General features: G+C 47.9%; 1 long non-coding RNA gene across 1 annotated transcript; it reads right to left on the reverse strand.

The window, feature by feature from the left end:
* Positions 1-9,005: 9,005 nt before the first annotated feature.
* LOC133355960 (uncharacterized) lies at positions 9,006-22,906 on the reverse strand. Its single transcript, XR_009756805.1, has 3 exons — positions 22,720-22,906; positions 21,721-21,824; positions 9,006-9,646 (listed from the first exon to the last, which is right to left on the reverse strand). It is a non-coding gene; the product is annotated as an uncharacterized LOC133355960 (long non-coding RNA).
* Positions 22,907-23,244: the final 338 nt, after the last annotated feature.

The raw sequence follows: 23,244 nt of genomic DNA on the forward strand, positions 1-23,244 counted from the left end.
GCTAGGCACGCTGAGGAGAGGCTTGCGGAGCCCCAATGCGGTTTCAGGAAAGGGCGGTCCTGCACAGATGCCATATTTTGTCCGTTTGCTACAGCAGAGGTGTAGGGAATTCCAACAAAACCTACATCTCTGCTTTATTGACCTGGTCAAAGCCTATGATACCATCAGTAAGCCTGGGCTCTGGGTGTTATTCGTGCTTTCGGAGTCCCTGACCCTCTGCTCACGATCATTAAGGACCTTCATAATGGTGAGCGGGCCCGGGTAAAACTACGTGGCCGGGAGTCAGAGCCTTTCCCTGTACACCTTGGGGTGCGACAGGGATGTCCTCTGGCTCCGACATTATTTAACATCTATTTTGACCACGTAGTTCGTGAAGCCTTCAATAGCTGTACCGGGGGAATTCCCATTTGGTACAGATATAATGAGAGGCTGATCGATGCCCGGGTGCGATCAAGGGATGGCTCCCTATTGGTCAACCACGTTATGTATGCTCATGATTTGGTAATAGCTGCTCATTCAGAAGACGAGTTGGAGACGCTGCTGCTGAGACTGGAGCGTGCCACTAAGAGGTGGGGCCTTACCATCAGCCCCACCAAAACTAAACACCTGCCTGGGTATTTTGTACCATCGGACACTCCACCCCCACAACTCCCAATCGGTGATGGGGCAGTAGTGGAGAGAGTGGAAAGTTTCCCATACCTGGGCAGTGTACTTATGACCTTCTACAGTTTAACAGCAGAGGTCTCACTCCGAATCAGTGGACCGGCAATATCTTTTCATCGGCTGCATAACACTGTGTGGAAGCTACCTGGTCTGTCGCTCCGCATGAAGTATCAGGTCTTCTCGGCCACATCAGGTCTTCTCTACTCTTGCGAAACGTGGACCCCCCCTAATGGAGCATCTTCGCCGGTTGTAAACATTTAGGCTGGCCTGCCTACGATCCATCCTGGGTTCAACCAGGCTGGATTGTGTGAGGAGCTCACAAATCCTTGAAAGATCTGGGCAAAGTCCCATCGGTGAGCTGCTCCGGCAGACAAGGCTGCGTTGGCTGAGTCATATAGCCCGCATGCCCAGCCACCGCATGCCTAAACAGCTTTTGTTCGGCCGGATCGAGGGGGCTAAACGGGCGCGGCACGGGCTAGAGAAGAGATGGAGTGATGTGGTACAGGAGGACGTGGAGCTGAATGGACTTGCCGATGACTGGTACCAGCGGTGTCAAGATCGGCCTCTGTGGAGGAGGCTCGTGAAGGGCACTACTGGGCAGTTGGAGCCAGTCGCCCTCCAACAACAACGGAGGGTGGAGGAGCAATGCTCACAACAACGAGCGGAGCGCCGGGTGGCTAAAGCACAGCAAGTTGGCACAGTCGGGGGCAAAGGTGGTGCATCAGCCAGTCATCTCGGTCATCTCAGTCGACCCGTGGTACCTGGGTCTGCCCCGTGACCTCCTGCCAGCGGGCGTTCGACACTTCACGTAGCCTCAAGGTGCACATGGCCTGGCACAAGCGTCGTGGTGATGTCACTGCCACTTAATAGCGAATGGCGGTTGTTGTTGCAGGGTTGTGGGGACCGGTAGCATAGTGGTTAGCGGACTACGCTATCAACCTGGCGACCTGAGTTTGAATCCCGCTCACGGCCAACACCAGTGATGACTATCTGAACCGGTCCTGGGCATCCCCTAGGTCGACTTAGCCTCAAATGAGTACTTGATATGGTTTGTAAAAATCGCCACGAGGGAGACAAACGCGACCGGGATTGGTTTTGCTCCCCACCCATTAATTCCGTGTGGGCCTTCATAGGTGCTCGGAACAGCGTGTGTTTTCACAGTGTGCCGGGAGAGGGGAGGGATTTAAATTAGGGATGGCCACACATAAGTCACGTGATTTAACGGAGACTTCAGCTGGTTAATTAGTTTATAAATAATGTTTAATGTACAAAAATCTTGCTTCATGTACAAATAATATTTACACAGTAATAAATAACATAATATGTGCACAGTTTAACACGTAGGATTTCACGACCAATATTCTTAATATAGGTGTTTTGGGTTCGATCACGTAAATATAAATGTGTCGTAAATGTAATCGGTAGAAATTGTTTTTATTTTTAATTTCAATAGATTTTGTGATTAGTATTGGCTAGTATTAAGACTAAAATTACACGAAAACATATTAAAGACCCGTTTGCGACCCTGGTGCGTTTATAAATAATGTTTAATGTACAAAAATCTTACTTCATGTACAAATAATATTTACACAGTAATAAATATATGTGCACAGTTTAACACGTAGGATTTCACGACCAATATTCATAATATAGGTGTTTTGGGTTCGATCACGTAAAAATAAATGTGTCTAATAGGGGTTTCCCCCCTTTTTTCTGGCAACAAAACTGACACCTTTTGCAAGGAATCATGCTTATATTAACGACAATACTTGCAGTCAAATGCAAACAAAAAACAATACTCTGATAATTTATGCATTGTCTTTGAAACTGATTGGTCCACACCAGAGACAGCTTTCTTTAGAGCCTATTAGTATATTTTGGTACTGGCAAAGGAGGTCCCATGATGTAGCTGCTCAACCCGAGCTCTCATTACTCTGGTAGTGCGTTGTCTTTGAACTGTGCGCCTTTTGGCGTCATCTGGTCGAACACCATATGAGACTAGGCTCTAAAGAAAGCTGTTCAGTTTCAAAGACAATGCATACATTATCAGAGTATTGTTTTTTGTTTGCATTTGACTGCAAGTATTGTGCTGCTGAGTTTGTGCCCCAGCCCGCAGGTGCCGGGGGACGGGGAGGCTGCCGCAGGAACTCCAGAGGATGGAGTCACTCGCCCCGAGACCAGCCACGAGGTCCGGATGGATCCCCTGGACCCCGCAGCATTTCCTCGTGGGTGCGGCCCAAGCAAGGTGCTCCAGTCAACCCGGGACGGGGACTGGCACCTCGGGGGGCTATGTGATGCCGCCGCCGCCGCGAAGCCACTCGGCGGGCACCCCATCTACAACCTCGCCACCACCAAGCGACGGGGCCGACCCCGCTTCCCCCTCACCGTTCCCCACATAAACACACCCTCACACAATTCCCCTCCCATAGAGCTCCGTGGGGAGGTCCCCTGGCTGGCAGGTTTTCACCCGAAAGCCCTCGTAGGGATAATCTTCACGGTTTCCTGCGGCCAGGGAATTGGACGGCCTCCCCCGATGCTAATTCGCACCGCGGCGCTTGACCGGCATTAAGATTGCATGGTCACGGCGGGGGACTGCCCAGCCACCGCGGTTGAAACGCACCCCCCACACACACGTATCGGCGAGGCAGGCAGGGGTCCACAACCACGAACTAAGGGGAAGCCAGAGGGGGGGGGGCGGCTGATTGGCATGGGGGTGTGCTCGGGAACCGCCGGCGCGCCGCAGCACACGGCGAGCCTTGTTACGACAAGCCGCAGCTGATTGACATAACAAAGGCACCTGGGGGCCGCCGCCGGCGCCACAGACAGCGCGCGCCCATTGTTAAGGAAACCAGGAATGCGGCTTGACGGGTGCGACGACCTGATTGGCCGAGAGGGCTCTCGGGTTGGGGGCCTTTGATGTGGAGTACTGATAAAAGGGGAACACAAACAGCGAGAGGGCCTCTTGCTCCAAAGTCAGCCCACGGGACGGTCTCCAGCCCGGCCACTCGAACGTCCGTGTGACGCGTCGAGGTGCGCAGTGAGGATGAGATCAACGGAATGCCGTGGGCATCTAACCGTGAGTAAGCAGAAAGGGAGTATTGGGATAGAGGCTAGAGCAGGGGTCCTCAAACTTTTTAAACAGGGGGCCAGTTCACTGTCCCTCAGACCGTTGGAGGGCCGGACTATAGTTAAAAAAACTATGAACAAATCCCTATGCACACGGCATATATCTTATTTTGAAGTGAAGAAACAAAACGGGAACAAATGCAATATTTAAAATGAAGAACAAGTAAAGTTAAATCAACAAACTTGCCAGTATTTCAATGGGAACTATGGGCCTGCTTTTGGCTAATGAGATGGTCAATGTCCGGTTCCATATTTGTCACTGCTAGTCGTAACAAGTGATGCAAGTGTGCATCCGTTAGTCTAGATCTGGTTGGAGATTTCAAATGTTTCATTCTGGAAAAAGTCTGTTCACAGACATAAGTGCTGCCAAAGATGGTTGGCATTTTTAGGGCATGGTTCCTGAGATGAGGATATGTCTCAGAGGGGAGAGATGCATAGAAATTATGAAGGCTGCTTGACTTGAATGCGTCTTTCAGAGAGTCACAATTCTGCAGTTCAGCCAGTTCCATTTGGTAAATTGTATCCACATTTTCAATGTCAATAGAAAATGGGTTACGGAAAAGCTGTATGTCCTGTTCATGGAGATGAAGCTCTTTAAATCTAAATTGGAACTCCTTTTGCAATTTTTCCAGTGAATCCACACATGTTTTGTTTGGGAATGCAACCAATGGTTTTTCCGCTAACAGATTTTGAGTTGTGGGGAGATGGCAGAAGTTTTCCTCCTTCACTTGTTTGATGAGGAGGCCTAATTTTACTTCAAATGCTTTGACATGTGATTGCATATCACAGATGAGCTTCCCCTTTCCTTGAAGTTGCACATTGAAACTGTTGAGTAGCTCTGTTACATCTGTCAGAAAGGCAAGGTGCCATTTCCATTCTGCATCATTGAGCTCTGGTAGAAACGTTTCAAAACTCTCCCTCGACTCAGCCAACGGACTTCTGTGTGGTACAGAACATCTTCATAGTCAACATTTAGCTCAGACAGAAATTCCTGAAATTGTCTGTGGTTTAGTGCATGAGCTCTAATGAATTTAACACAAGATACCACAATTTTCATAACAGAGTCCCACTTCAGTGATTTACTACGCAGCGCTTGTTGGTGGATGAGGCAGTGTATGGCTATTGGATGAGAATGGTTATGTTCGTCCATCTCTTGGTTAATGCGAGCAATTACTCCTTTCTTAGACCCCACCATGCTAGGAGCACCATCAGTTGTCACACTGGCTAGTTTAGCCCAGTTCAGCTCCAAACCATTCACAGTTTGGCAAAACTTTTCATAGATATCCTCTCTTCTTAGTTCTTTCGGTAAAGTCACGTAGAAGGGAAGTAATAAAATAATAAAAATAAAACATAATAAAATAATTCTCACGACGTTTCGGCCACAACGCAAGCAGCCGTCCTCAGGTGAAAACCAGGTCTGTCGGGGAGACGGCGTCTGAATGAAACAGCACACGAGCTTGGAGCATATATAAGCTGGGTTGGAAACGGGGGAAAGAGCGCCTTGACAAAAGAATTTCCATATCAAGAGGAATGTAGCATATTTATGGGAAATGCAGGAATGTGATTAGTACTACATATGCAGCACGGGCATATGTAGTACTAATCACATTCCTGCATTTCCCGTAAATATGCTACATTCCTCTTGATATGGAAATTATTTTGTCAATGCGCTCTTTCCCCCGCTTCCAACCCAGCTTATATATTCTCCAAGCTCGTGTGCTGTTTCATTCAGAGGCTGTCTCCCCAACAGACCTGGTTTTCACCTGAGGACGGCTGCTTGCGTTGTGGCCGAAACGTCGTGAGAATTATTTTATTATGTTTTACTTTTATTATTTTATTACTTCCCTTCTACGTGACTTTACCGAAAGAACTAAGAAGATGAATCCCTGCAGTCACGAAAGCTTTAAATCGAAAGATATCCTCTCCTGTAGTTGTTCCTTTGATGCTTTGCAGTGCAGCAAGCTCTTCTGTGCCTTCGAAATAGTCATTCGTCCCACGAATAAAAATTAGAAGTTGTGCAGAATCACGAACATCATTGCTTTCGTCGAGTGCCAAGGAAAAATAGAAAAGTTTTTTTGTGGAGTTTTGTAAATGCTGATGCAAATTGTCTCCCATTTCTTCAATCCTCCGTGTAATTGAAGGTCCTGAAAGACTCACTGTACTAAATAAATCGGCCTTCTCTGGACACATCTCTTTGGCAACAGAAAGAAGGCATTCTTTAACAAATTCTCCCTCCACGAATGGTCTGCCAGTGCACGCTATTAGCTTGGCAACTTGAAAACTTGCTCGCAGTGATGAAATATTTAGCTGCTTCTGCTTCACAAAAGTAGTTTGCTGAGTTGTTAATGTATTTTTCAGTTTTAATATTTTATCTTTTCTCACTTCTCCGACCAAACAATCATATTTATCTTTACGTTGCGTTTCATAGTGTCGACGTAAATTGTATTCTTTGAACACAGACACTATATTCTGGCATATCAGACACACAGCTCTTTCCTTGTACTGCATAAAAAAGTAATCATAAGTCCACTGTTCTTTGAATATCCTACACTCCGAGTCAATTTTTCTCTTTCTTGACATCATTGTTTCCTAGGGAGTCAAAATTGCTATTAGTAAAATACCAATATATATACAGCGCTACAAAAACAATATACCAGCAATAACTTTGCCCACACAGAGACATACAGACTGCACTGCCCATCAATGCAGTCCGATTGGGGGGAACTCCGCCCCCTCTCCCTCTTCCACCAATGACCGTCCTTCTCATGTAGAAAAAAAGTAACAGACAGGCAGCGGCGGCAAAAACACCCGGCGGGCCGGATAAATGTCCTCGGCGGGCCGCATGTGCCCCGCGGGCCGTAGTTTGAGGACCCCTGCTATAAACCATATAACACTATGTATTATTCTACCCACCCTAATGTGTATCACACTGCTATATATTTACTATATAATTACGATACTATATATTACTTTGTACATTGTATTAAGCATATAAATGTTATACTATTTGTTATTATACACTGTACCATTGACCGTCGTGTCAATGGGTGAGTAGTGAGGGGAAACTTGCAGCGGAGCAAAGAATCCATTCCCTGCGGAGAATACAATGCCAGTGAGTGGAACGCGGTCTGAAAGTCACCGTAAACGTGAACACAATCAGTGAAGATCCGAAATGGTTTATTACGTCCTTCCAATGATTGCTAAGCCATAATCCATCTTCTCGGTTGAAATTGTCTCTGTGTTTGTATATGTGGATCGCCTCATGAGGGGTTTAGAGGGTTAGGGTTTTCGGTGTATTTGGGTTAGGATTTCAAAGGGTGAGTTTAGACGGATAGGGTTTTAAGGGTAAAGGGGTTGAGGTTTTTTTTATTTGATTAGAGTTTATAAGGTTATGGATTTAGAGGGTTCGGGGTTTAGAGAGTTGGGTGTTTAGAGGTTTAGAGGGTTCATGGGTTTTGATTGCTCGGTGTATTGGTTTACAAGGTTAGGAGTTTTAGAAGGTTATGGGTTTAGAGGTTTGATGTTTAGGGAATTAGGGGTTTATAAGGTGAGGGGTTTAGTGGGTTACGGTTTTACAGGTTTAGGGGTTTAGACGGTTTGGGGTTTGTATGATTAAGGGTTTAGGCAGTTAAGAGTGTTGGGGGTTTATGGGTTGCGGTTTTATAGAGTGAGGTGTTTAGACGGTTGGGGTCTTAAGGGGAAAGTCCTTCAGAGGATTTGGTGTTTAGAGGGTTAGAGTTTAGAACGTTTTGAGTTTAGAGGGTTTAGAGAGTTACGTGTTTAGAGGTTTATGGGTTTTAGAGGGTTAGGGGTTTAGAGAGTTATGTGTTTAGAGGTTTATGGGTTTCGATTGTTGGAGGTTGAATGGTTTAGATGGTTAGTAGTTGAGGAGGTTATAAGGGTATGTGTTTAGGGGCTTAGAGGTATCGGGGTTTCAAGGGTTAGTGATTTACAGTGTTACGGGTTTAGTGGTTTGAGAGTTGAGGGTTTAACACCTAGACTTTCACAACTAATATTGTCCATAATAAAGTTTTTTTTTTGGTTAGTCTCAAACACTAAATGCCACTTTTTGTTGATGTGACAAATTTTACTAATTGGCTGTTTCGGGTGGTGGTTGGTTTAACGACACGTTTATATTTACATAATCTAACAACAAAAAACCTTTATGGGTTTAGAGGGTTACGAGTTAAGTGGATTATCTGTTTAGAGGGTTAGTATTTTAGGGACATTGGTATTTTAAGGGTTATGCGTCTAGAGGGTTCGTTCTTTAGAGGGTTGGGGTTTAAATGTGTTGGGATTAGGTTACGGATTTAGGGTTTTAGAACGTTTGGGTTTTGAGGGTTACGGGTTTAGTGGATTATGTGCTTAGAGGGTTAGCATTTTAGGGGCATAGGTGTATTAAGGGTTAGGCGTCTAGAGGGTTCGTTCTTTAGAGGGTTGGGATTTAAATGTGTTGGGATTAGGTTACGGATTTAGGGTTTTAAAACGTTAGGGTTTTGAGAATTAGGGTTTTAGAGGTTGAGGATTTAGGAGGTTATGAGTTCAGAGGGTTAGGGGTCTAGAGGGTTAGTTCTTTCGAGGGTTATGGTTTAAATTGGTTGGTATTTAGAATGTTAGGGATTTAGGGTTTTAGAAGGTTAGGGTTTCAAGGTTTAGAGGGTTAGGGATTCAGAGGGTTTAGAGGGTTTGGTTTTTATTGGCTTAGACGGTTAGGGTTAAAAGAATACGGGGTTTAGAGAGTGAGGGTTTTGGTGGGTTAGGATTTGAAGGGTAAAGGGGTTGAGGGTTAGGGGTATAGGAATTTAGAGGATTAGGGGTTGAGATGGTTAGGGTTTTGGGGGTTTAGAGGTTAAGCTTTTAGAGGGCGAGGGGTTTAAAGATTAGGGTTGTAAGGGTAAAGAGGTTGAGAGGGTTAGCGGTTTAGATGGTTATGGATTTAGATAGTTAGGGGTTTAGAGTGTTTTAATTGTTCGAGGTTTAGTGGTTAAGATCTCTGTGCGAGTCCAACACGTTTGAATCTATGGTAAGATAAAAAGAGTTCAGTTTAATTTGTATATTTCGAAACAATTTGTTTACCTTTCCTGTGATGTTTTTGTATTGTATTTTTGTTATTTTCTGACCTACCCGATTGGACGTCTGTGAAAACAGATCGTTATAGCTTATCAGATTCATTCAGTATAAATAAATATTCAAATTCTAATTCTATTGACCTCTGTGCGAATCTATGGATTTCTGTGTGAGTTTTTGGGCCTTTGAGTGTATGGATCTCTGTGTGAGGCTATGGGTCTCTGTGCATGTCTATCGGTCTCTGTGAGTATGGGGTCGCTGTGTGAGTAAGTGTCTGTAGGAATGTATGGGTCTCTGTTGGGGTCTATGGGTTTCTGGGTATGGTTGTTTGTGCGAGTCTTACATGCACAAATTTAACTTAAAATGGCCATTGAGGGTTGCGGAATACAAGTTGAATATTAAGTTCCCTGCAGTGCAAGCCAGCTCTCTAGTCGTGTCATCAAACAGCCCCTTTAATTCTTTATAATAATAAAATAGACTTAGTCCAGGAAATCCACACTGAGTCACAGTCGGGTCCTGAATTGTTTTTTTTTTAAGTTTTCGACGAATGAATGAGGAGTTCTTACACAAGTGGGGGAAACCGGAGCACCTGGAGAAACCCCGGGGGGCAGCACTTTAAACCGTATAGGAAAAGATGGCGATTATCCCACTTTCTGTACTGCCTTCTAGCCAGCCAGCCAGGAGAAGGCACATCGATGCCCACAGGAAGGGGGTTTCACAACATTCACTGTGTGATCCACTCACCCTTGCTGCCTTCCACTGCTGGATTACAGGCTTGCAACACCACCGCCTGGCGAATAACAGTAATAATTAAAAGTTTTATAGCGCGCACAAGAACGACTCAGAGGCATGAGGAACCACAGCCGTGCAGGAAGGAAGCTACGTGGTGAGCCAGTACCAACAATTGTCCAAGCTCTGTGGTCCTCTATGGAGGCATTATGCGCTAATTAATGACGAGTGTTTATACCAGTGGGGGAAACCGGAGGACCCGGAGAAAACCCATGCGTGCGAGGGTGAAACACTCTATCCCTGTACAGGTGAAGATGGCGATTAGTCCACTTGCTCTACTGCCTTCTCCTGGCGAGTCACGTTATGGCACCTCGACGCCCACAGGAAGGGGATTTGACAACATCATTGTGCGGTGATTCACCAGCCCTCGCTACCTTCCACGGAAGCGAGGCGGTTGAGCTTCTCCATCAGAGCAACATATGACATCCTTCCAACACCAGTTAATCTTCACCAATGGTATGGTGAAGATCCGGACTGTGCCCTCTGTTCCATGCCAGCCAACCTCAGGCACATTCTCACAGGGTGTAAAACAAGCCTCACCCAAGGACGCTACACTTGGCGTCACAACCAAGTCCTTAAAAACCTTGCATCCGCCCTGGAGGACAAGCGAGCTGCCACCAACTCCCTACCACCCCCAGCAGCATCACACCCCTTACGGACGACCTTTGTCCGCGAAGGGGCTAAACCACCGAAGAGCGGCTCTACACCAATAGAGCGAGACCAGCTGCGCTTGGCCCGCGACTGGAAAATGCTAGCTGACATTGGCCGGCAACTTGTGTTTCCTCCGGAGATCGCAACCACCACCCTAAGACCTGACGTGGTGCTCTGGTCCCGTTCGCTCAAGAAGGTCTTCATCATTGAGCTCACAGTACCCTGGGAGGACTCAGTAGATGAGGCTTATGAGCGAAAACATCTGCGCTATGCCGATCTAGCTGCCGAAGCACGGCATCATGGCTGGAACACAGAAGTCCGACCAGTGGAGGTGGGCTGCAGAGGTTTTGTGGCAACATCTACAACCAGACTGCTTAGAGACCTGGGAATTAAGGGCCAGAGCCAGCGTTCGGCAATCAAAGCTGTATCGGAGGCGGCAGAAGGCAGCAGTCAGTGGCTCTGGATGAAGAGGAAAGACCCCAGCTGGGCCCCAAAGTGAGAGGGCCAGGAGGTATGCAGTCAACAATGCTTGACTCAGGGAGGAGGACGCCCCTGCCATGCATAGTCCCATGGGATGTTGGCTACCAACAACAAGGCAACTCCTATGACTAATTGGGAATGGGACGCAAGCATAGGATTGATCACCCTGTCGCTGGCCGCCTTTGGGGAGGGTGTATAGTATGAAAGGCCGAAACACCCTAGGAACCAAAGGGTCGCTACTGACGATGCGCTCCCCAAATTTCACCAGGCTCACTGTTCATGAACTCTTGGAAGTGCTTGCACAAAGGATAGTAACATCTCATCCTGTGTTCTTTGGAATCACAGTGCTGGATTAGAGACGTGCGCTACCAACACCAGGCGAATGATAACAACAATAATAACTTTCTACTTCTAACTTGATAACAATAGGCGAAAAATAACAACAGGCAAATGATAACGACAGGTGAATGAGAACAGTAATTATTATTTCCACTTAGAACTTGATAACAATAATTATTTCTACTTTTAACGAAATAACAATTATTTCTACTGATAACGTGATTACAACAATAATAACTATTTCTACTTTTAACTTAATAACAGGCGAATGATAACAGGCAAATGATAAAAACAGGCAACACATCTACGCCTCTATATAAGGAACGAAACAGGTGAATGTCTCCACAAATCTGGCTGTTGCCTGATGAAGCTAGTTGTAATTACTGGCGAAACGTCGTACTCAGATTGTAAATGTTGTGGCTTGACTCTCCAACACACCGTGTGCTGTACTAGTTACAAATTGGCATGTTCTGCGTACGTGACAACCCTTACTAGTTGGCTGTGTCGGATGGTGGTGGGTTTTCACAACACATTTATATATTTACGCGATCTAACCCAAAAAATAAACCTCTATTATGGATGATATTGGTCGCGAAAGTCTACGTGTTCAACAAACCCGAAGGAATCAGAGGAAAATCGACGTGACCACGAGAGAAGATGCAAACTCCAAATATACAGGCATCAGGGTTGGGGTCAAAAATACGAATTCCAATATACCAGTTTAAAACGTCGGCTTTCGCGAGAGGGTTTGCATCTCGCTCTGTGGCGCCTCATTATCTGACTAACCCAACCACTAAACTACGAAAGCCACCCACACACTCACTCACCCACTCACCCTGCCACCCACTCAACCGCTAACTCACTTGCTCATGCACACACACAGCCACTCAAGAACATACCTGTGCACCCACCTACACACCCACTCATTAACTCAACGACCCACCCACCAACCCACTCACTCACTGACCCACTCACTCTAGACTCCACTCACCCATCCACTCACCTATTCACTCCCCCACTCACACACCCACCCATCCACCCACCCACTCTCTAACTCACACACTCACCCACCAACCCAACCACCCACTCAATCAATCACCCACCAACCACTCACCCACCCACTAAACGAAAACTGAACTATTTCTCATTGTACCAGCTAAGGCCCACAGAGCTATATAGATCTTTTTCAAAAGCGACCTTGTTACAAATGACAGGTAAACAAAGTGGCTTATCACATATACATTTATTGCAGCCAAATCCTCTGAATGCAAGTTTATTCTCAATGCAGAGGTAAAACCCCAAGGACCCGGAGAAAAATCCACGTGACCACAGGGAGAAGATGCAAACTCGAAATATACAGGCGGCAGGGTCGGGATCAATTCCATGACCTCCTGTATACTATGCAAGGTAGTTACCATCTCACCACCGTGGTGCCCCATTCTCTGACTCACTCACCCACCCACTCGCACACTAACTTCCCCACTCAACCTCCTACACTAACTTACTCACCCACCTACCAGCCACTCAACCAAACACCCACCCATTCACCTACTGACTCGCACCACTTACTCAAATACCCATCCACTCACACAATGACCCAGCCACTGACTCGAACACCCACCAACTCACCCACCCAACCCCCATTCAACCACCCAACCACCAACCCACCCATTCACTCACTCACCCACGAAACAAAAACAAAACTGTTATTATTTTACCAGGTAAGGCCCACAGGGCTATATAGATCTTTTTCAAACGCGACCTTGTTACAAATGACAGGTTAACGAAGTGGCTTATCACATACACATGCATTTCAGCCAAATCCTCTGAATGCAAGTTTATTCTCAATGCAGAGGGAAAACTCCGTGGACCTGGAGAAAAATCCACGCGACCACGAGGAGAACAAGCACAATCAAATATACTTGCGACAGGGTCGGGATCGAATCGACAACCTCCTGTATACACTAGGTGAGGAAGTTACCATCTCACCACCGTGGCACCCCATTCTCTGACTCACTCACTCAAACACCCACCCATTCACCTATTCACGCACACCACTTACTCAAATATCCACCCTCTCACTCAATAACCCATCCACTCACTCATGAACCCACTGAAGCACTCACCCATACAAAAACCCACTCACCTACTCACTTACCGACTCACTCACCGACTCACTCACCCATGAAATCGCACACCCATCTTCTCAACCACTCAGCCAGCCACCCACTCAATCTCGTACCCACTAACTCTCTCACTTCCTCACCAACCTACCAACCCACCAGCGACGTGCGGTCAGGGGAGGCAGAGCCTCACCTGTCATACTCCAATGACAATAGTTTTTAAGAAAAGTAAAAAAAAAGAGAATAAAATAAAAATTAAGATTTTTCCAAGGATCTGTGTTATAAATGTCATTTCTGTACGATTCCAATCATTTTTATAGTCAAAATCGTCAAATTTGCGGAGCTCCGCTGCAAATAGGAAGAGACGAGAGGTGAGGCAGCGACGAGCTCAGCCTCCCCTGATTACGCAACCCCTCAGTAACTGGATGGAGCGCGGGCAATAAGCGCGTGCCTGTTACTATCACAGTATGTCACCAATGTAATGTTTGTAGACCCCTTCATTTCATGTCCTCGCCTTCCATACTCCAGGTAACTTATTTCACGTATGTGTATTAAGATATTTAGGCTCGCTGGTCTCGTCATGAAACTGCAATGAAAAAGGACCAGGGGAGGCAGCCATCACATTTGCCTCACTGAGGAGGATGCATCTAACACGCCCCCCTCCGTGAGGCCACGTCCCCCTCAGTGTGTGAATCTGGCTCTGACACAAGCCAGTGCCTCCCCAGCCATTGACCTCACCACACGTCACTGCAACCCACCCACCCATCTCCTCACTCAACCACCCACCCAGTCGATCATCCACCCACTAACACTCACCCACCCAACAACTCACTAACCCACCCAGCACTCACTCACCGAGCCAGTCAATCTCTAACCCACCAACTCACTTTTAAACTGACAATCTCAACTACAACTCACCCAGTCACTAACCCACTCACTCCCCACATAACCTCCTACCCACACACGCACTCATCCACAAACCCACTCACCCCCTCACTCATCCATCCACTCACATACTCACCCAGCCACTCACCTACTCACCCAGTCACATACACATCCACTCACCATGCCACCCACTCAATTTCTAACCCACCCACTCGCCCAACCACTCCCTCAGAAACTCACCCACTAACCACGTAATTATTCACCCACCCACCCATCACTCAACCACCCAATAATTCAACCACCAAAACATTCCACCACCCACTAACTCAACCACCCACTGCCACCCACTAACTCAACCACCGAGCCACTCACACTCACCCACTCACCCACGCACTCACCCGCCCACTCACCAACACACTAAACTAAATCTAAATTGTGGTTATTTTACCAGGTAAGGCCGACAGAGCTAAACATCTTTTTCAGAAATGACCTGGTTAAAAATTATAGGTCAACGAAGTGGCTTATGACATGTATTGCAGTTGATTTTAAATGTGGAGGGAAATATACAGGTGTCAGGGTCGGGATCAAACCCACAACCTTCTGCATACCAGGCGAGGTAGTTAACATCTCGCCACCATGGCGCCCCACTGTCTGACTCTCCCACCCACTAACCCACACACTCACCCACTCATTCAATCACCCACTCACTCACTCAACTACTGAGCCATTCATACACTGACCCACTCACTAAGCCACCCACTCAATTTCTAACTCACACTCATGCACCCAACCACTCACTCACTCAGCGACTCACCTACGACGCATCAACCCATCCACTCACTCATCCACCCACGCACCCACCCACGCACGCACGCACCCACTCATCCACACAATAAACTAATATTTAATTGTTTTTCATTTTACTGGGTAAGGCCCTGAGCTATAGATCTTTGTCGGAAGCCACCTCAGCACAAATGACAGTTCAATTAAGTGGCTTTTCACGTAGAATGTTATTGCAACCAAATTATATAAATGCATGTTCAAATGTGGAGGGACAACCTGGAGAAAATTCCACACGACCACGGGGAGAACATAGAAACTCCAAATATCCAAGCGGAAGGGCTGGGATAAAATCCACAACCTCCTGTATACTAGGCGAGGTAGTTAACATCTCGGCACCATGGTGCCTCACTCTCCGACTCACCCACCCACTAACACACGAACTCTCCTCCCATATTCACACACCCATCTACCCAAAAACTCAACCACCCACACATTCACGCAACAATCCACTCACCCACCCACTCACTTATTCACCCACCCACTAAACCATGCACCTGTCCACTCACCTATTCATCCACCCACTCACACACCCATTAAGCAACCCACCCACTTACCCTGCCACCCACTCAATCTCTAACCGACTCACTCACCCAGGCACGCAATCTCGAACCCACCAATTCACTAATCCTCTCACCAACTCACCAACCCACCTCTCACCCACTCCCACACCCACTCATGCGCTGACCCACCCACTCACTCACCTCAACCATTCACAAACCCACCCACCCACTCATTCACCCAACCACCCACCACCCACTCAATCTCTAAACCCATTCACCCACCCACCCACTCAGCCACCCACTAACTCACCCAACCACTTGTCTATTCACTCCCAAACAACACACCCACTCACGTCACCCATGGCTTACCCTATCACCCACAATCTCTAACACACTCACTCACCTACTTCTTCGATCACTGACCCACACTCACAGACCCACCCAGTTAATCACCCACTCTATATGTAGTCCTTACCTCTTCTGGTAATGTGAGATATTCTTTTACCAGGTAAGGCCCACTGATGGTTCAACAAAGTCGCTGTATACATTTATTGCACCCAATTCCTCTTATTACATGTTTCTACATGTGGAGTGAAATATACAGGCGTCAGGGTCGGGATCGAACCCACAACATTCTGTATAGTAGGCGAGGTAGTTAACATCTTGCCACCGTGGCGCTCAATTCTTTGACTCACCCACTCAACTACTAAAGACACCCACTAACCGACTCACAAACCCACTCACCCTGCCACGCACTCAATTTCTAACCCACTCACTAAACCAATCATCCACGCACCCACCTGCAAATGCACTCACTAACTCACTCACCCAACAACCCACCCATTAACTCACCCACCCACTCCCTGACCAACTCACGCACCAACCCACCCACTCACACTATGACCTACTCCATATCTAACCCAACAACTCACTCACCCAGCCCCTCACCTACTAACCTAACCACCCACCAACTCACTCACCCACCTACGCACTCAAATACCCACTCACCTAACTGTAAACTAAATTTTGTTTTTTACAAGGCAAGGCCCACAGAGCTATACAGATCTTATTCAGAAGCAACGTGGCCACAAAAAACCCAGAGGTCTCGGAGAAAAATCCATGAACCACGAGGAGAACATGCAAACTCCAAATGCCTGTATAGGCATCAAGATCGAGACCGAACCCACAACCTCCTTTACAAAAGGTAAGGTAGTTTCGCAGGCCACCCACTCACCTACCCACCTCAGCCACATACCACTCAGCCACATACCCACTCAGCCACATACCCACTCAGCCACATACCCACTCAGCCACATACCCACTCAGCCACATACCCACTCAGCCACATACCCACTCAGCCACATACCCACTCAGCCACATACCCACTCAGCCACATACCCACTCAGCCACATACCCACTCAGCCACATACCCACTCAGCCACATACCCACTCAGCCACATACCCACTCAGCCACATACCCACTCAGCCACATACCCACTCAGCCACATACCCACTCAGCCACTACCCACTCGCCACATACCCACTCAGCCACATACCCACTCAGCCACATACCCACTCAGCCACATACCCACTCAGCCACATACCCACTCAGCCACATACCCACTCAGCCACATACCCACTCAGCCACATACAACACTCAGCCACATACCCACTCAGCCACATACCCACTCAGCCACATACCCACTCAGCCACATACCCACTCAGCCACATACCCACTCAGCACATACCCACTCAGCCACATACCCACTCAGCCACATACCCACTCAGCCACATACCCACTCAGCCACATACCCAATTCAGCCACATACCCATTCAGCACATAACCCATTCAGCCACATACCATTCAGCCACATACCCATCAGCCACATACCCACTCAGCCACATACCCACTCAGCCACATACCCACTCAGCCACCATACCCACTCAGCCCACTCAGCCACATACCCACTCAGCCACATACCCACTCAGCCACATACCCACTCAGCCACATACCCACTCAGCCACATACCCACTCAGCCACATACCCATCTCAGCCACATACCCACTCAGCCACATACCCACTCAGCCACATACCCATCAGCCACATACCCACTCAGCCACATACCCACTCAGCCACATACCCACTCAGCCACATACCCACTCAGCCACATACCCACTCAGCCACATACCCACTCAGCCACATACCCACTCAGCCACATACCCACTCAGCCACATACCACTCAGCCACATACCCATTCAGCCACATACCCACTTCAGCCACATACCCATCAGCCACATACCCATCAGCCACATACCCACTCAGCCACATACCCACTCAGCCACATACCCACTCAGCCACATACCCACTCAGCCACATACCCACTCAGCCACATACCCACTCAGCCACATACCCACTCAGCCACATACCCACTCAGCCACATACCCACTCAGCCACATACCCACTCAGCCACATACCCACTCAGCCACATACCCACTTCAGCCACATACCCACTCAGCCACATACCCACTCAGCCAATACCCATTCAGCCACATACCCATTCAGCCACATACCCACTCAGCCACATACCCACTCAGCCACATACCCACTCAGCCACATACCCACTCAGCCACATACCCACTCAGCCACATACCCACTCAGCCACATACCCACTCAGCCACATACCCACTCAGCCACATACCCACTCAGCCACATACCCATTCAGCCACATACCCATTCAGCCACATACCCATTCAGCCACATACCCATTCAGCCACATACCCATTCAGCCACATACCCATTCAGCCACATACCCACTCAGCCACATACCCACTCAGCCACATACCCACTCAGCCACATACCCACTCAGCCACATACCCACTCAGCCACATACCCACTCAGCCACATACCCACTCAAAGACCCACACACCTTGCTAACCACCCACCTACACACCCACTCACTGACTCACTCACTCAACAATTCATTCACCCATCCACTCACCATTTCCCTCTCCCAATCATACACCCACCCATCCACCCACTCTATCTCTAACTCACACACTCACCAGTCCTCCCACTCACCCTGCCACTGACCTACTCAACCACTCACCCTGCCACCTACTTGACCTGCAACAGACCTACCGACCCAACGAGCCACCTACCCCCTAAACTAAACTACTTTTTATTTCCCCAGGTAAGGCCCATTGAGCTATATAGATCCTTTTCAGAATAGACCTGTGAACAAATTATAGATAAACGAAGTGGCTTATCACATAGACATTTATTGCAGCCAAATCCTCTAAACGCATGTTGATTCTAAATGCAGAGGGGAAAACCCGGAGGACCTGCAGCAAAATCCACGCGACCATGTGTAGAACATGCAAACTCCAAATATACAGGCGACAGGGTCAGGATCGAATCCACAACCTCCTGTATACCAGGCGAGGCAGTGCACGTCTCACCACCTTGGCGCCTCACTCTCCGACTCACCCATCCACTCACTCACACACTAATTTACCCACTCAACCTCCCACATCAACTAACCCACCCACTCGCTGACTCCACTCAGTCAACAACTCACCCACCCACCCAACCACTCACTCAGTTAACCACTTTCTCACCCACCCACTCACCCTACGACCACTCACCAAGCTACACACTCACCTACCAACACACCCATTCACTCACTTGCTCACCCACCCACTTACTCACCCAATCACTAACTGACCCACTCACCCACCCACAAACTCACGAACAAATAACACACCCACTCAACCCATCGCTCACCAAACCCCTCACTCACCCACTTACTGAATCACCCACCCACGCACTCACCGACCCACCAACTCACTTCACCCACCCAATACTCCCTCACCGAGCCACTCAATCTCTAACCTCACCACTCACCCAACCACCCACTCACCCAACCACACACTCAATCTCTAAACCACACACCAACCCTGCTACTGACTCAATCTCTTAACCAAAGCTCACAAACCCACCCATCTACTCACTCACCCAGTGACTAACCCACTCACTCAATTTCTAAACCACCCATTCACGCACTATCCACCTAACCTCCTACCCACACACACTCACCCACCCACACATCCCTGCACCCACACACTCACCCACTCACTCATCCATCCAGTCACTAACTCACCCAGCCATGCACCTACTCACTCACCCACTTTCAGATCCACTCACCCTGCCACCTACTCAATTTATAACCCACCTACTCACCCACCCACCCAGCCAACCACCCGCCTATTCCCTCAGCCACTCACCCACTACCAACGTAATTATTGACCCACCCATTAATTTAATCACCTATTAACGTAACCAGCCACAAACTCAACCACTGAGTCACTCGAACTTACCCACTCACCAAGCCACCCACTCAATCTCAAACCCACACTGATGCACTCACCCACCTGCCCACTTACTCACCAACACCCTTAACTAAATATAAAAAAAAAATTCCCCAGGTAAGGCCCACTAAGCTATATAGACTGTTTTGAGAAGCAGGGTTTGGATCGAACCTACGAACTTAAAAATACCAGGCAAGATAGTTAACAATTTGCCAACATGGCACTCCACTCTCTGACTCTCCCACCCACAATAACACACACTCAAACACCCACCCACTAACTCAACCATCCATTCATTCAACCACCGAGCCAAGCACACACTCACCCACTCACCAAGCCACCCACTCAATCTCTAGCCCACACTCACTCACCCCACCACTGACCTACTACCCATCAAACATCGCACTCACTCATCCACTCACCCACCCAGCCACTCCTTTGCACACTGAATGAAAATTACGCTTTTTTATTTTACCAGGTAAGGCACTCAGCTATATAGATATTTTTCAAAAACCAATTGACCACAAATATTCAACTCAATTAAGTGGCTTTTCACGTACAAAGTTATAGCAGCCACATTCTATAATTGCATGTTTTTAAATGTGGAGGGAGAACCCGGAGCACCTGGAGAAAATTCAACGCGACCAGGCGTCAGGGTCGGGATCGAATTTACGACCTCCTGTATAAAGGCGAGGTAGTTAACAGCTCGCCACCACGGCACTCCACCCACTCACCCATTCAAAACCACCCACCAACCTACTCACAAACCCACTCACCCTGCCACCCACTCAATCTCTAATCCACTCACTCAACAATTTACTCACCCACTCACCTACTCAACTATTCACACCCCCACTCACACACCCACCCATTTACCCGCTCAATCTCTAACCTACCCACCAAATCACTCAATAACCCACCTACCCACTCACCCACCCAATAAACTAAATTAAACAATATATTTTTATTTTACCAGAAAAGGTTCAGATAACTAAATTAATATTTTTCAGAAGTGACCTGGTTACAAATGATAGGTTAACGAAGTGGATTATCATGGAGACATTCATTGCAGCCACATCCTCTAAATGAATGTTGATTTTAAATATGGAGAGAAAACCTGGAGGACCCGGAGAAAAATCCACACGACCACAGGGAGAACATGCCAACTCCAAATATACAGGTGCAAGGGATGGGATCGAATTCACAAAATCCTGTATACTAGGTGAGGTAGTTAACATGTCGCCACCGTGGTGCCCCACTCTTTGATTCACCCACGCACCCAATCACACACTAACTCACCTGCTCAACCTTCGATATTCACTCACCCACCCACTAACTGACTCACCCACCCACTCACCCAACAATCTACTCACCCGCCCATTAACCTATTCACTCAACCCCTCACTCACCCACTCCCCCACACAATATCGCACTGACCTACCCACGCACTCACTCACACAGTCACTCAATAATTCACCCACCCACCACCCACTCACCTATTCACCCACCTAGTCAACCATCCACCCACTCATGCTCCCATACACTCACTTACTTATCCAGGCACTCACCTACTCACCCACCGACTTACTCACCCATTAAGCCACTCACCCACTCACCCTCCCAATCATCTAGTTACCCACCCACTCAATCTCTAACCCACCAATTTTCTCATCCACTCACCAACCCACCTCTCAGCCACTCCCTCACCCACTCACTCACTTCAAACCATTCACTCACCCACCCACTAATTCACACAATCACCCACCACCCACTCAATCTCTAACACACTCACTCACCCACTCACCCACCGACTCACCCATTGACTCACCCACCAACTCACTCACAGACCCACCCAGTTAATCACCCACTCTATGTGTAGTCCTCACCTCTTCCAGTATTGTGAGATATTCTTCCTCCCAGCGGTATCTTCACGACAACGCCCTGGGGGGTGGGCAAGCCTCTCAACGAGTCGGGCGAGCGGGGCAACAGCCTGGTCATGTTGGGTTCATAGCGCAGTGCGGCACACGCATACACACAAGCAGACCACACACATATGAACACAATAACAACAGTGGGAGCCACTCACGCGATAGGGATGGGCCGCATGGTCCACTTCAGCTCGATGTACGGCTTGCCCGGATACAATGTTAACTACCTCGTCTGGTATACAGAAGGTTGTCGGTTTGATCCCAACCCTGACACCTGTATATTTGGAGTTTGCATGTTCTCTCCGTGGTCAAGTGGATTTTTATTCTGGTCCTCTGGATTTTCCCTACACATTTAGAAACAGGCGTTTAGAGTAGTTGGCTGCTATAAATTTCCACATAAGGCACGTTGTTGACCTATCATTTGTGGCCAGGTCACTTCTAAAAAAAGAGTTATGTTACTCAGTAAGATGGTTGAGACACAGGTGATGAGCCCATGTGTAAGGGGTTGAGTGAGTGAGTGGTTTAATTCATGATTGAGTGACTGATTGGTTGAGTGAATGGCTGAGTGAGTGAGTGAGTGAATGGTTGAGTGAGTGGCTGAATAAGTGATTTATGGAGCGATTGGTTCAGTGAGCGAGCGGGTGGTTGAGTGAGCGAGTGAGTGGTTCAGTGAGTGAGTGGTTGAGTGAATTAGTGAGTGGTTGAATGAGTATTTGAATGAGTGAATGTTTGAACCAATGAGTGAGTGTTTGAGCGCATGCGTGTGTGGTTGAGTGAGTGGTTGAGTTAATGACTGAGTGAGTGATTGATTGAGTGGTTGAGTAAGTGGATGGTTGAGTGAATGGTTGAGTGAGTGAGTAGTTGAGTGAGTGGTTTAAGTTAGTGGATGAGTGAGTGAGTGGTTTTATGAGTGGCTGAGTGAGTGAGTGGATGAGTGAACAAGTGGCTGGCGCGCACCTTGGCTGCGTTGTCCAGAGTGTCCCGCTGGTGCCGCCCCACTGTGTTGCTGCACTCCGCCAGGGTGAGAGCGGCGGTGCCGCGCCCGCAGCTGCTCCAGCGACTACGCCATCTTGCCCAGCCCCTCCTGGCGAGCACGCAGCATGCCCTGGAGCTCCCATCACATGGTGCTGGCAATCTGAGACACCCGCCTGTAGCACACACACAGAAGAAGAGATACGGGAATGGATTATGGCGACCTGGGTGACGAGAAGATCACTACTTCGCCCGGTATACAGGTGGTTGTAGGTTTGATCCAAACCCTGATGCTTACATATTCAATTCTGCTCGTCCAGGCGGGGAGAATCCAATCACATTTATTCGATGCGATGTTTCTCATGGGATATAATAAGCGACAACATTTGGACCCCAAACCGAGAGGATTCTGGGATGTTTGTGGTTTTTTGCCAATAACTCTGGAAAGAAATGTTGCAGACCCATCAAGGTGGGACTCGTCCAGCGACATAATGGTTGAGTGACTGGTTG

This window comes from Lethenteron reissneri, chromosome 52, assembly GCF_015708825.2.
Source record: "Lethenteron reissneri isolate LAM-NWPU_2019-01 chromosome 52, ASM1570882v1, whole genome shotgun sequence".
Taxonomy (NCBI): Eukaryota; Metazoa; Chordata; class Hyperoartia; order Petromyzontiformes; family Petromyzontidae; genus Lethenteron; species Lethenteron reissneri.